Source organism: Sodiomyces alcalophilus (genome assembly GCF_042370955.1).
Source record: "Sodiomyces alcalophilus JCM 7366 unplaced genomic scaffold ACRALscaffold_2, whole genome shotgun sequence".
Taxonomy (NCBI): domain Eukaryota; kingdom Fungi; phylum Ascomycota; class Sordariomycetes; order Glomerellales; family Plectosphaerellaceae; genus Sodiomyces; species Sodiomyces alcalophilus.
The window spans coordinates 8,987,375-9,002,605 of record NW_027263533.1 but is presented as its reverse complement, the minus strand read 5'-3'; positions in this window follow the sequence as shown (position 1 = coordinate 9,002,605).

The following is a 15,231-nucleotide window of genomic DNA, read 5'->3' as shown; positions in this document are numbered from 1 at the left end:
CGGCTCGGAATAGCAGAAGATAACAGAGTCTTAATAGCTTTAAACGTGCCTATCTTAATAAGAGCCTATACCTTTTTAGGGGCGGTTATAACCTACTACGTCCTATATAAAGACCTTATTATCTGGCTCTAATTAGATAGCCTTTTAGTTATATCGCGGCGTAGTAGCGGCTTCTTTAGTATATCGAAGCGGTTAAGATAAAGGAAGGCAAAGTCGGCGTATTGTTACGGTGGCTAGCGGTTATATTATGGTCGAGAGAAGGCTATTAGCGTTATAGCGGCTAAAGATAGGGTACCCGCCGTGGATAAGGATAGACGGGTATATCCGGCGCTGGATAGTCCGAAAATAGACGGCTAGCCGGCGTTAAAAAGGTAGCCGGTAGAGGTAGCTGTTAAGTAGCTACAGTAGGAGTAGTAGAAGGACCCGGGGCTGCTATTACGGTAGCCGTGGTAATAGCCGTTATTTTATCCTTTAAGACTAACTAATTAGGGGATAATAAACCTATAGCTATTATAGTGCCGGCGCCGGCGCCGCCGGTAGGCGTAATAGTATCGTTAGAGTCGTCGGAATTGGAAGAGTCTTTATCCGAGTTATTATTATCGGAGGTATCGTTATTAAAGGCAGCGGCGGCAGTTACTAACATAGTAGGAGCTAGAGGCATAGCCGGAGGAGCCGGCTAGTAGGTAGCTGTTATAGTAGCTGGTGGAATAGCTGCCGTAGGCGTTAATTAACGTGAAGCTAAAGGCGTTATTATAGGAGGGGAAAAGGAAGGAGAGGACGTTGTCTTAGGAGAGGTTTTAGAGGTAATTATAGTAGTAATTACAGCCGGCGTTATAGCCGAGCCCTTAGTTTAAGTGGTAGTAGCTACTATAGTAGAAGGAGTAACCCGGGTAGCTATTATAGCTACCGTTTTAGGCGGCTTTAATCGCTATTATGACTTATCCACCCCCCTAGAATTAGGCGAGGGAGTTAAATATTCTATTACTTTAATAGCTACTACTTTAACCTCTTCTTCTTTAGCCTATTAAACTACTTTAATAGCTATAGCAATTTTACTTGCTTTAAGCAGCTCCGGTCTTTTAATATCCTAGAATACCTATATTTTCGTATTCTGCTATAATACTATAAATTAATCGTATATCGGTATTAGGCTAATAGTTTCTAGGGCGTCCTTTTTGGTATCGTTAGATAAATTAAGGTCTTTAAAAAACTTTATTAGAATAGGTGGATCTATATCGCGATCCTTATATAAGGTCTTTTTATTAAAGCTAACGTCTCTTATACGTAGGACCCTTCCGAGCTTTAACACCTAAATCCGATAAATATTAGTGCTCTCGTAACGGATTAGATAACCGATATAAGCCCTCTCCGCGACCTTCTCGTTCTTCCGACGGCCACGCTAATAGTTAGCAGTTAATGGATAGGCATAGTAACCGTACCTTTTTAGGTAACCGATTAGAGGGGTATTAGTAATGCGTTTAATCCATATCTTATTAACCTATTTATCTATATAACCCTTGGGCGATTTCTACCTAAGGTCATAGCGTGGAATCAGGTTATATAGATATATTGCGGCGGCTAGAATCTCCGGCTATATGTTCTACTAGAAGCAGGAGGCGATAGCGAGGGCCTGGGCGATAGCGTGTATAATAGCCCTATGGCGTTCCGCTCCGGTATTCTATATAGCCGGATTAGGTAATAACCTCTTAATTGGAATCCCTTTAGTATACGCCTAGTTATTAAGGTTACTCTCAAGGGCTTATTTATTATCTAGGCGTATTACTATAAGAGGGTAGTGATACTACTATGCCGTTTATAGCGTAAAGGACGTTAGTAAAAGAAAGGCTAACTTAAGGTCCTTTAAGAAGTCCCCTACTATAAAGTGGGTATAGGGGCAGTGGTATAGTATTAGCTTTATAAGCCCGTTAAAGGACTCGTTATTAGAGAAAAGGTCGATATCTACACGCTGCTATAGGCGTGGGGGCCGGTGGTTAGGCGTTCTTTATGATACTAGTCTCCGGGCTTTATTCCCGGAGCAGTTCTTATAATCTATTACGAGGGGAAAATCCCCTTTAGAGACGGCGCCGCCTATATAGGCGGTTATAATATGTTTAAGGGCATCGGCGCTTACGTGGCCTAGCCGGTCGTGCTATAAACGAGCGTCGGCGACGCTTATAATCGGGGCTATTAAGCTATTAAGAAAGCTCTGCTATTAAGCCGTTAGTTAGAGGGCAAACTAACCTCCTACGTTCTTTAAAGGTAGGGTAACGGTCCTACCTTTTTCCTTAATTTCTAACGCCTATCTACCGGTAATAAGCGATCCTATTAAAAGCAGGCGTAGGGCTAATATAAGAGTTATAGGGTATCCCTCGATATACGCTATATCCTTCAAAATTAGTGTATATGGCTAACGATCCTGATCTTTAACTTATAGGCTTATAGTTCCGAATCCGGTAACCGGATCCAACTCTCCTCTACTGGTATCGAAGGTTATATACTTCTCCGCGGGCTAGTAGTCTTCTAGAAGGTGACGGTTATTAGTAATATGCCTTATAGTGCCGGAATTAACTAATAGCTTATTTTTCAAGGGTCTATCTACGGCTCCGGTTAATAAAAAGCTATATATGCTGTACGATCCGGTTCTATCTTCCGAATCCGAGTCCGAAGCGGCGCCCCTAGTAGCCATAAAGTTAGATAAGTCCTTAGAACAGTCTGTCGAGGGTGACTTTCATTAACCCTTATTTCCCTTACTTTCGGTATCCTTTTTAAGGTTACTCTAGAACCTCTTTCGGCGATCGTTATCCTAACTAGCGATAATCCGGTTATAAGATTCTTCCGTCTCCTTAAATAACTTAAAGATCTTCTCTTTTCGGGCCGGGTTTATATTCGGGTAGGTCTAAATTAGCTTATAGTAGGTGCGGGTCTTCCGAGCTATACGGTAATCGTAAATAAATTCCTTTTTAGTACCCTATTAATAATCCCTTTAATGATCCGATTAACGATCCGGTTACTAACCTTCTTTATCCTTTCCTAGGAATATAGCCATATAGAATAACGATAATCCCGGCTTCCGATCTAAACGTAGAGGCTGCCTATAATATAACTATATAGTGTATTCGTTAGCCACAGTCTTAATATCCGGTAATTTAGCCCCTTTCTTTTCTGTTATTATTATAGAAAATCGGGCTTCCGACTACTCCGGGGAAATCGATACGATCGTATTAAAAAATCCATTAAGCTAGTCTATCTTCGAATCGATTACGCGAACCTTATACGTTTTTGCCTTTTTATATAACTTTCGGAAGTCGTTAAGCTAGCGTTAGTAAGGTATCTTCCTAATAGATTATATATAATTATCCTAACGGCGCTTAATTAGTGACCTCTAGGCGGCATTGGTGGGTTTAAGGCGTGCTTTTAGAATTCGGAGGATCTTTTTCAGGTTATCTTTACCGGCAAAGGACTCCGCGAGGCTCCGGTTTATAGTGGTAGTGATATAATCTACTATAGCCTTGATCGCGGCCTTTTCCTGCTTATATTCGTTATAGGCGTAGAGCTATAGCTTATATCGTTGATCCTAATTACTGTCTTTGCTTTTGGTAGGAGGGTTAACCTTTTAGAGGCGTTGCGGACGTTTGGCATTATTAAGATCCGGATCTACGAGCTTTATAACCTCGTTAGAGAGGGCGACTTCTATTACACGTAGATACTACTAGTGGTAGTCCTTAGAGGAGGTTAGTATAACCGAAGTTATTATAACGGCGTGTAAAGGTAGTTAATTAGATAGAGTAGAAGAAGGAGAAGGAGAAGGAGGAATAGATAAAGGCGGTTAAATGAGTTAGGGATAATAGGTAGGCGGACGGGCTAGTCGACGACTCTATCCGTAATAGAGCAGGACTTAAAAAGAGAGGCTTTAGTTAATTAAGAGCTTTAAAAAGAGGACTTTAAAAGAGAGAGGTATAGAGCCTAGAACTATTAGATCGACCCGAATAGAGGCGTTTCACTAGAGCGCCGGGCTTATAAGTATTAGAATCCGAATAAGATACCAAAAGAGATTTTGTGTTTATTATAGACTATAAAAGAGTATTAGTCTACGATATTCTATATATAGGCAAATAAGGGGGAAAAGCACTATAATATATCTAATAGAAGTACCGCTATATTCGGAGCAGTGTATAACGTGGCTCTGCGAATATACCTAACAGGATATCGGGGTATTTAGGCATAAATACCTGATAGTACCACTTAGTTATTCCGACTATAGTTTAGACATAGATCCTTCGATATACACCCTTCGTAACTACGGTCATAAACCATCTTAACGTCTTTTTATTAATTTAAAGGCTCGGACTTAAGACGGATAACTTATTTATTCGATCGAGCTAATAGTAGTAGTAGCAGTAACACCTCTTCTTCGTCTTCCTCTTCGTCTTCGTCTTCTATACACACGCTTACGCGACCGCGGCTATGTTATTCTTACTTTATATTATAAGGGAACGGAACGCGCTGCTATCTATAGATTAACGATATAGATTAACGATATAGATTAACGACGTAGATTAACGACGTAGATTAACGACGTAGATTAACAACGTAGATTAATGATAAGGAAGATTAATAGGAACATTAGGGCCCAGGTCTGAACTATAGTCGCAATAACCAAGTAGTATAGTCGGAATAACTCGAACCTTTTTATATTATTAGAAGCTTTACGAATACCGGGCCTATTAAGGGTAACCCGATACTAAGAAAAGAGCCCGTAAATATCTATAAGGGAAAGCAAAATACTAAGATTTATTATCGATAATATATAAGAAAACCCGCCTATAAGGAAGAAGACCTTTGGAAGAAGTACCTAGCAGAAGAAAACACGTCCTGTTAGAAGCGATTGATTTAGAGGCAGGATATTCCGAATATACTACTTAGATACTCTAACTACAGTTCTGGTGGATCTACTTTTCCGACTAATTAACTTTTAATTCCTAGAGTATACATATATATATATATATATATATATATATATATATAAAGTCACGATCGCTAATTTAACCTATTGAGCTATTTTTAGGTATATACTCGATCTGCTTTAATTAATAACGCGATTATGCTTTTAGTACCTATTTCCTTACATTAGAAGAAGAAGAATAATAATAATAATAATAATAATAATAATAATAATAATAATAATAACAATAATAATAATAATAATAATAAGGTGATATCCGTAGGCGTGGGCGTGGGCGTGGAAGAGGTCGTGGAAGACGTTATAGAAGAGGTTATAGAGCTATTATTACTAGCGGAGGTTACGGAGCTATTTCTTCTATAATCGGCTTTAATCGAATGCTTATCCGTTAATTATAGTAGTAATAATAATAATAATAATAGGAGTAGTAGTAGTAGTAGGCTGGATATACAAGGATAAATAATAGGGAACTGGATTCTGTAAAGACGCCCTAACTAGTAGTAAATAGATACGAAATAGAATCGCTATTCTTAATCGAACAGTTAAAAAAATTATTTTAGTTACTGCCTTTAATTAATCTAAGCGATTAAATTAATTTTGAGCGTTAAAAGGCGTTAAAAAGCGTTAGAGTAGTTTACGACTATAGCTATCTACATTTATTATTCCAAAATAGGAAGAAATAGGCATATATTAGAAGTATAGTGGGAATATCTAAATAGTATAGTCGGAATATCCTGCCTCTTTATGTAATAAGAGGAGGAAATTAGATAGTGTAGATTCTACCTACCAGGAACTATATTATAATAACGGCTCAGGAAAACCTAGAACGGCCTTATAATAGACTAAGAGGCGGCGATATTATCGCTAATATATAATATAAGTTACGAATAATATATATATAGAATATATAGTATATGTATAATACTCGACCCGTCCCTGTCTTTTAGAGATATATTCCCGACGATATATCGACCGGATAACCGATATATACACGGTAATAAGGCGGGGGAGGACGCGCGAATATCGGTTAATGGAGGAGCGATGTCCCGATTAAGATAGAAGGTATATAAGCGTATATAAAGAGTAAGGTTATATACCCATAGGTATATATCTAATCGATATCGACGTAACACTTTAGGGAGCCTAAGGGAGAAATAACTGCCTAGATTAAAAAGGGTTAAAATAATCAAAAACCAAAAACCGGAAGTTTTATTCTAGGATATAGACGCGTCCTAGGAGGGTACGACGCTTAAGCTATTCTGACTTGGGTCGGTATAAGGTGAGATTAGATACTCCTAGCGTGGGTAAAGGTATATCGGTACCTGGTTTATACGGTATTTAGGGAGGTATTAATAATATCGCCGGTACCTCTTTAAAAAAGGTTTAGCTATAACGCTATAAGGAGGTAATAAGAGTTATAAGTAGACTCTAGGAGTATAAACGGCTAGTTATAAGTTATTTATAAAGTAAGGCCGAATAATTAAATTATCTAAAGCTAAGGAGAAAAGGAGGAATAGGAGAAAGCTTTATAGGCGCTTACGACCTAAATATAATATCGCGGCGACCTACTAGGAACACGATATAATTAGTCGGAAGATCCGGTGCTTGATCGGATTATCTCCACGGGGTTAACCCGTAATAAGGATACTAGGGAAAGAGATACTTATGATTAGTTTACCCTATTTAGGAGAGAGGAATCTTTTAAGGACGAAATCCCCGGGGGGGATAAACGGTTTTCCGGGGTTATCCTCTTTTCTCTATTATTATAATATAGTCGACGACTAGCTCTTAATTACACGAAAAAAACTTCCTAAGAACGTAATATTATCCTAAATACTTTACTTTGCTTATACCTCCTAGCTTAATATTAGGTTAGAAGTTATTTTCTGACTATTAGTAATTATTATTTTCCTACTCTATACCAGAGACAGTTTTTATTATCGAAGATCCCGCTACTATAGAAGCTAACCCGTTAACTGCTATCGTTTATAGTATCTAGTATACTAGCTTTTATAATACTAGTATTATCTATTCCGTAACCTTTACTAGACTTATTTATATATTTATAACCTCCCTTTACTTAAATCCCCCCCATAAAATATTTAGACTCGCCACCCTCTATTTACTTTAAGATAAACGCCTAGGAACTAAGTACCTAAGCCACTAGTATACCCGTTATTATCCCGCTTACTATAATAATATAGGCTATATCGGGGGTAAATACCGTGGGTAAGTGTTCGTCGGTGGATAAAGAGTATATAGTATTAGAATTCGTAGACCATATCAAGGACGTATCGGCCTTATAGAGACGGGTATCTTAAAGGATATTAAGGAACGGATAAAAGTAAGATTAATACGTATAAACTTAGTTAGGCGCGTACTATCTTAGTAGAAACGTCTAAGTAAGGACGACCGGTCTAGCTAGGATAAGGTTAAGATAAAGTTCCGTAAGGAGTATAAAGATAACGATAATAGCCAGGAAGAGGGGGATATTATTTTAGAAGTCTCCTTGTTTTAGCAGAAGAATAAGAAATATCTAGTAGAGTATATTAAGGGACCGTTACAAGAGGCACTATATATAGCTAGAGAGGCGCTAAAAATAGGGGTTATCCTAATAACCTATAATTCGGTGTCGAGGTATAAGGAAAGATATAAGTATACCACTATGCACTAAGTAGTAAAGCATCGGGCTATATTAATTTTATATATAAGGTTATTCTATTCCACTACCCTACTTTATACTTCGTATTCGTATAAATAGTACCTCTTTAGGTAGACGAACTAAGGATACGACTATGGATATTCTCTTCGTCGTCTTCGTCTATCGCCTCCCGCCGTTCCTTATCTAGTAGTTTATCTATTTAAACCTTAAATCTAGGAGGAATTAGGTCTATATAATAATCGCTATAGCTTTCCTAAGCAGCCCGTGATAACCCTTTAAAAAGGTTTATAGGGTATCTAGCTAAACGCCTTAGAGTAAGAGTGTCTGCCTCGTAGCTTAATGCGGCCGGCATAGTTAACGGCGACGGTTATGCCTCGCGACGTTCCTAAGCTACTATTAACTTAAACACGGATAGTAGCCACTTTATACTACTCTTTTCTTACCTCTTTTTACGACCCGTAGCCTATATCTTAATACTGCCTTTAGGCTGGCCTTTTCCACGGATTTATATAGGTTCCCGGGGCGCCGGTAATCCTAGAGAAGTCGGGATACCTCCTTAATACCGCTCTGCTATAAACGCGCGATTCCACTACTAGTATTTATTTATTTATTTATTTATTTATTTATTTATTTATTTATTTATTTATTTATTTATTTATTTATTTATTTATTTATTTATTTATTTATTTATTTATTTATTTATTTATTTATTTATTTATTTATTTATTTATTTATTTATTTATTTATTTATTTATTTATTTATTTATTTATTTATTTATTTATTTATTTATTTATTTATTTATTTATTTATTTATTTATTTATTTATTTGTTTATTTATTTATTCTTACTCTGTTATCGCTTAGCTAATGCTAGGCTAGCCTTCCTAGGCAATAGTCCCTCTTAGATTTAGAAGGGGGGAAAAACCTCTTCGGATATAAACCCCTTCCCTCTTATAGTAATAAATTCGTTCCACGTGCGCGGCCGCCGCGAAGACACTATACGGCCGCTGTATTTAACACTATTCGTATTATAAAGCCACTAATATATAAGTTCCATACTCCTTCGTCCTAGTCCCTATTATCTACTTATTTATTAAATATCAAGACAGACCCTTAGTAATTAATTCTATCCTAAGCCAGTAACCCTATCTTCAGGATTCAACGTATCCTAGATCCACGTTTAAGCTTTTTACGTTATCTATAGACGGCCTTATATATAGTATAATATACAGTTCGTAGCTCCCACGTTTCGTGTAGGTCCCGGCGGGATAAAAAATCTACACGCTCCGGAGCGCGGTACCGTCTTTATATACGTAACGGGCGACTAATCCGCTATAGCCCTGTTTAAAGTAGGGCCTACCTGCCCTAGTTAGCGATATAGGCGTATCGGCCTTAGCGGCAGAGCTGCTAGCGCCTGTTATCGACTAGCTACGAGCCGGGCAGTAGGGCTATCGGGCCCCCCCTATTTAACCCTTATCGTGCTTGCTAAGGCAGATAAGGGCCACCCGCGAATAGGGCCGGGTAACGTAAAAAGAAAAAACCTTTTGCGCGCGCCCCTAGCCGGATTCGAACCGACCTAACCGCCTTATGATTATATAGCAGGGCACTACTAGTGCACTATAGGGGCCCACTACTAGTATATATCGATCTACGAGAGGCTAAGAGACTTATAATTACGTAGATAGCTATAAAGGATATACCTATAAGGCAGGCCTAAAGCAGTATAAAGGCGTATATAATTACTAGTATAGCGATTACCTTTATACTATAGAGTAAGGGGTTAACCCGGAAGTCCTTTTAGATCTATAACTTCTTTTCTATTAATTATATAACCCGCGGGATAACCTTAGTCTTAATATCTCTAAAAAGATCAATCTGGCTCGAAAACGCCACCTTATTCTGGCGTTCTAACCTCTTAAAAGAGATTTCGGCGCTTTAATATGCCTACCAGAGGTATAGCTTAGGAAGACTATTACTAGATTACCCGAGCTAGTTACTAGATAGGACTTAAGGCTAGTATAAGACGCCTTAGCGATAGATATAGACATATACCCGAAATAGGCTATTTAGCTAACCTAGTAAGTAATAATCTTTATTTTATATAGCGTAAGCTATATATCTTCGGCGTAGGGGACGGCCCTTTTATAATCTTTTCTAAACGCCCTAAACTCTTCGAGCCTCTGATTATAGGCTTCCTCCGTTAACGATACTATTAAAGTATTCCAGGCTTTATGAAACGCCTAGAAGATAGGGTAGCGCTTAGACCTGCTATCTATAGTACGTATTACCTTAGGAAAATAGTGCTTTATTTTTATAAGTACGTTTATATTAATATACTAGAGGCATAGTATATAGGGAATCATGCTACTAACTTAGTATCTTCATAATACGTTTAGAAGCGTAAGCTCTTAATTAGTAATAATATAGCGTGGTAGATTATATCCGAAAGACTAAAGGTAGTTAAAGAGGTTCTTTACCGCCTATATATATTAAGCCCCGCGTTCGCTATTAATAAATACGGTAGTAATCTAAAATACGTTTCGGAGGGGGAAAACGCTAGAGATATTAAATAAAGGTATACGGAATCTATTCGTCTTATAGGTATAGTCTATTATAAGGGTATCGGGAGCTTATTATAGTAGGAGAATCGCTAATTACGGGGTAATAAATAGACCTTCCATACTCCCCGTGGCGTCTTAAGAATCGTAGTAAAAGTAGGTATCGGAGTAATCTAATTACTATAAAAACCCTTAGTAAATGGATAGTTCTAGATAAGCAGGTACTTACGTTACAGAGCCACTATAAGGGCGTACAGCCTGTAAGCTCTTCACGGCGATACTTTATAAGCAGATTCATAACGTCTTTCCGCGTTATATCGTTAATAGGATCACCTAACTATAAATAGCGAAGACTAATTACGATATCTTAAGGGCGTATACTACTATTCGATATCGTGATAACCTTATCGCGGCGCCGAGTAAGCTAACTAGATCTATAGTTACTAAATAAAGCGGTCTCTACTACGTTATGATTATGGCTCTGACTCTAGACAGATATAGACTATAAAACAGCCTAATAACTATCGCCCTGGTGCTTAATCGATACACTAAACGAGCAGGCCGTTATCTATAAGTTTATTTTTCGTCGCTTAGATTCGTAAACTCTAGGAGCTGCCTTCGATATATTAAACCAGCCTTTCCCGTTTCTATAGGTATATCTAGTAGCGTTATCGTTAGCAGGATAACGCTTCTTTATAATAAGACTATATCTGTTAGTAAGGGTATATAATTTAATAGCCTCGTTTATTTCTATAAAGGTGGTGAAGATTAGTGCTGATAGGGGCGGTATACAGGGCCTTCCACGGCTATCTACCTCTACTTTATGCGTTATATATATATATATATATATATATATATATATGTATATAGAAAAGATAGATTAATAGCTACGTTTATAGTAGAAATATAGGATAAGTAGCTACTAAGGGTAGGCATATAAGATACGTTAAGTCGTTTAATTAATACTCGTATACTTCGGAAAGTAATATTTTCCTATACCTTAAAGGTACCTTAGCAGGTTCCTAGATATCGTATTTAGGTATCCACTTATTAGACCTATTTTTTAGCGCCTCTCTAGCTATATATGGTGCCTCTCTAGACGGTCGAATCGATCGCGCGAACCTAATACGTCTTTATCTCTTTATATAGCTTACGGACGTCGTTAAGCCAGCGTTAGTAAGGTATCTTCCTAATAGATTATATATAATTATCCTAATAGCGCTTAATTAGTAACCTCTAGCCAGCGTTAGTGGGTTTAAGACGTGTCTTTAGGATTCGTAGGATCTCTTTTAGGTCGTCTTTACCGGCGAAGGACTCCGCAAGGCTCTAGTCTATAATAGTGGTAATACAATCCAGCACGGCCTTTATCGCGGCCTTTTCCTCCTTATATTCGTTATAGGCGTGTAGCCATAGCTTATATCGTTAGTCCTAATTACTGTCTTTGCTTTCGGCAAGAGGGTTAACCTTTTAAAGGCGTTTTAAGCGTTTCGTATTATTAAGATTCGGATCCACGAGCTTCGTAACCTCGTTAGAAAGAGCGACTTCCATTATACGCAGATAGCAATAATACCAGTCCTTAAAGGAGGTTAGTATAACCGAAGTTATTATAAAGGCGTGGATAAGAAGGAGAAAGAAAAAGGAGGAGGCTATTAAAGGGGTCAGTGATAATAGGCACGCGGACGGGCTAGTAGACGACTCTATCTGTAACAGAGCAGGGACTTAAAAAGAGAGGCTCTATTATAGAGCTTTAAAAATAGGGCTTTAAACGAGAGAGGCATAGAGCCTAGAACTATTAGATCGACCGGAATAGAGGCGTTTCACCAGAGCGCCGGGCTAATAACTATCAGGACACTAATATTATACGAAATATAACTTATGTTTAGTATAGACTATAAAAGAGTACCAGTCTATGATATTAAATATATAGCTAAAGGAGGGGGAAAAGCACTATAATATATCCAATAGAAGTACCGCCGTATTCGGAGCAGTGTGTAATATGGCTCTGCGAATATACCTAACAGGCTATCGGGGTATTTAGATATAAATGCCTAATAACTCGCGATAGGCGATAGGTATAAAAATATAGGTATTACTAAGTATAAAGTCGGCGTCGATCTAATTATCCCGGAAAGAAAAAAACGCTTTAGTCTCCTAGATCCACGGTATACTAAGCAGTATATCGGGCGCTATACCGGGGAGAACTTAACAGTTAAAGACGCTATTTTACTCGCCGACCTATAAGCGCTCTTTAAGGTACCCTATACACGGCTATCCCTCCTAGTTATTAACACCCCTAATCCGGATCTTAGTCTAGCTAATACGATATTCTAAGCTAAAGCGTCTTATAGTATCTATAAAGATAGTATTAATAGTAGCCCCTATATCGATAATAGCCTTAATAAAATTATTAGGGTTATAAGTTAAGGCACCCTTTTAAGTAAGCCTGCACTTTAAGACTATATACAGGGTAATAACCAGAGGGTTATCGGTTTTAGGGACCACCTCCCTTTCGATAATAGCAAGGGTATTTAAGCTAGCGTGATTAGGTTAGGAGAATAAGACGGTGTATCCCTTTAATAAAGGCGGGGGAGGATATATACTTAGAGGACCTCGTTTATTAAGGATGAAGGCTTTATTAGAAGTTAGGTAAACGATCTTACGCTATAGTTAACTAGTCTTAGCGGCACGTATCCTGTTATTCTTTCCTAGTCTTGTATCCGGGTCGTTAATAAGGTACTACTAAATAAAAGCCTTAATCTGGTGGTCCCTGATTTACCTATCTAGGTCCATTTAAGCTTATTCTAGGTCATAAGGATAATCCATAGAGTAACTAGGCTTATATGTATTAGCGGTCTTAAGCTGCTATTAATCAGGCTATATCGGCGCTTTATCTATCGCTACTTCTTTATTAACGACTTCGATTATAAGTAGAGTTAAGACCCGGTAGCTTAGACTAGGGTTTAATCTTTATAGGTACTATTTAATAACCTAATCAGGGAAACGGACGACCTTAGAAGTGGGTTTAATAACTCTCCCGCCGCTAGTCGTATAAAGAGGCTACAAGGGGGGCTACTCCTTCTAAGTATTATTCGACGCGGCGTAGATATCCGGCTAGTAATAACCGGAGGTAATAGACATAACATTAACGCTAATACTAGTTATAAGACCCTATACTTTTATTTCTCTCCTTTAGCCTAGTATAATATTCTAACGTTACTTTTATAATATCTTTATCTTAATAGGGAGGCTTCCGGAGTTAGTGCCAATATAACAGGCTTTAGCCAGGTCTTTATATTTCCCTTAAAGGCGCGTGCTAAGCCAGTAAATAATAGACCGCCGGTAGAGTTAGTCTTACTGCTTAAGGTATATATCTTAAGAGCAGGGCTACTACTTATTATTTTAGTCGAAGGCGAGGTAGTTAGGATACTAGAATCTAACTAGGTACTAGGTCTTATCTAGCTATAGTACCGCGCACTACTCGCGGCTATAACGCTCTTATCTATAATAAAAGTAGGGGGGGGTTAGTTATTAATAGGGTGGTATTATAACGGACCGCCGGAATAGGGATAGGAATTTCTATTCCTATACCGCGGTAGCCCTTACCTTTACTATATATCGTCCTTATATATACTACTATTAGTCTAATTAGGGGTAATATAATAAGCTATTAGAGTAGCGTCCTGCCTCTCCGAAATAGACTGCTTTAGGGCGGCATAGAATAGGGCTTTTAGGTAAGGGTCGGTAGTCAGGATCGCGTTAACCTTATCGGCTCCTACTTATTATAAGAGGGCCATAACTTAGGGGACTATATTCCTAATAACGCCCGTACTATCGTAAACTATAAAGATAGTGTATTTCTCTAAAAACTCCGTTAACTTATCTATATCGCTCCTTATCTATACGGCCGCTTTAGGTACTATAATAGGCCTCCGTAAAATAGTCGGCGTATATATTATCGGGTTAGCCTAATTAGACTAAGGCGTAATAGCTAGTATCGGTTTAATAGTTAGCATAAAGGTAGGAATATCTATAATACTCGCTACTTCGTTAATAGGCCGTCCGTTAGCTACCTAGATATCTTCTACCCACTCTTTTAATATACTAAGAGGTTCTCGTACCTACGTAGTCCGTCCTTTAGGTTAATAAACTTATACTTTATTGTATTTATAAGCTATATACTAATATCCCTATACAGGATAGCAAGGAAGATATTACAAAGCTTACAGTTTTCGATAAAGATACCGCCGACCTTATTAGCTCTTAACTTCTATACTATAACGCTTATTAATAGCTACTTAACTTACTAGACTATCTTAACCTTAATATAGTTATAAATAACTTATAACTAACGCACTTAATCGGATAGGTTAAGCTATTAATTAGGATCTAGGTAGGAGTATTTATTAATAAGCCGCTACTTTAAGTGCTTTTATCGGCTACTAGACACTTCGACTAATCGGATCATCTTATTAACTATAGGGCAGATACTAGCCTCTATAAATAGGCTAATATAGGAGATCTTATCGGCTTCGCTAAGGCAGTTAAGCTTAGTATAATCTTTATACTCCTTAAAGAGGTTAGATAGGGCCCTTCTACTAAAGCGAGGGGCTCCTATAGCTAAGGGGTTTAGGGGCGCGCCAGATATAATAATAGATCGAGTGCTTTTATTATCGTATAGGCTAATATACTAATACATAGCCGCGAGCGTCTTTAAGGTAAGGCTCGCCTTAAAGTTCTTTAGAACGTTATTAGGAGGCACTATATTCGTGCCAGCTACGTAAGCCTGCTAAGGAGCGCTTAGTCCGGGGGAAATATAGGGAATAGGGGGAATAAGGGCTAGCCCGCCGCTAAAGGTCGGGTTACCCTAACTAGGCGAAGGGGAAGCCGATACGGCTCCGTAGCCGGACGCTAGGGCACCCTGACCGTAAAAGACGGTTTATTAATAGGCCGATACCGGGGTCTACGTTCCCTTACCCGAGTAAGGCGGTCACGAGAAGAGGGTTAGCTATAGGAGCGGCGTTACCCTAATCAGGTATAACTGTGGTCGCTAA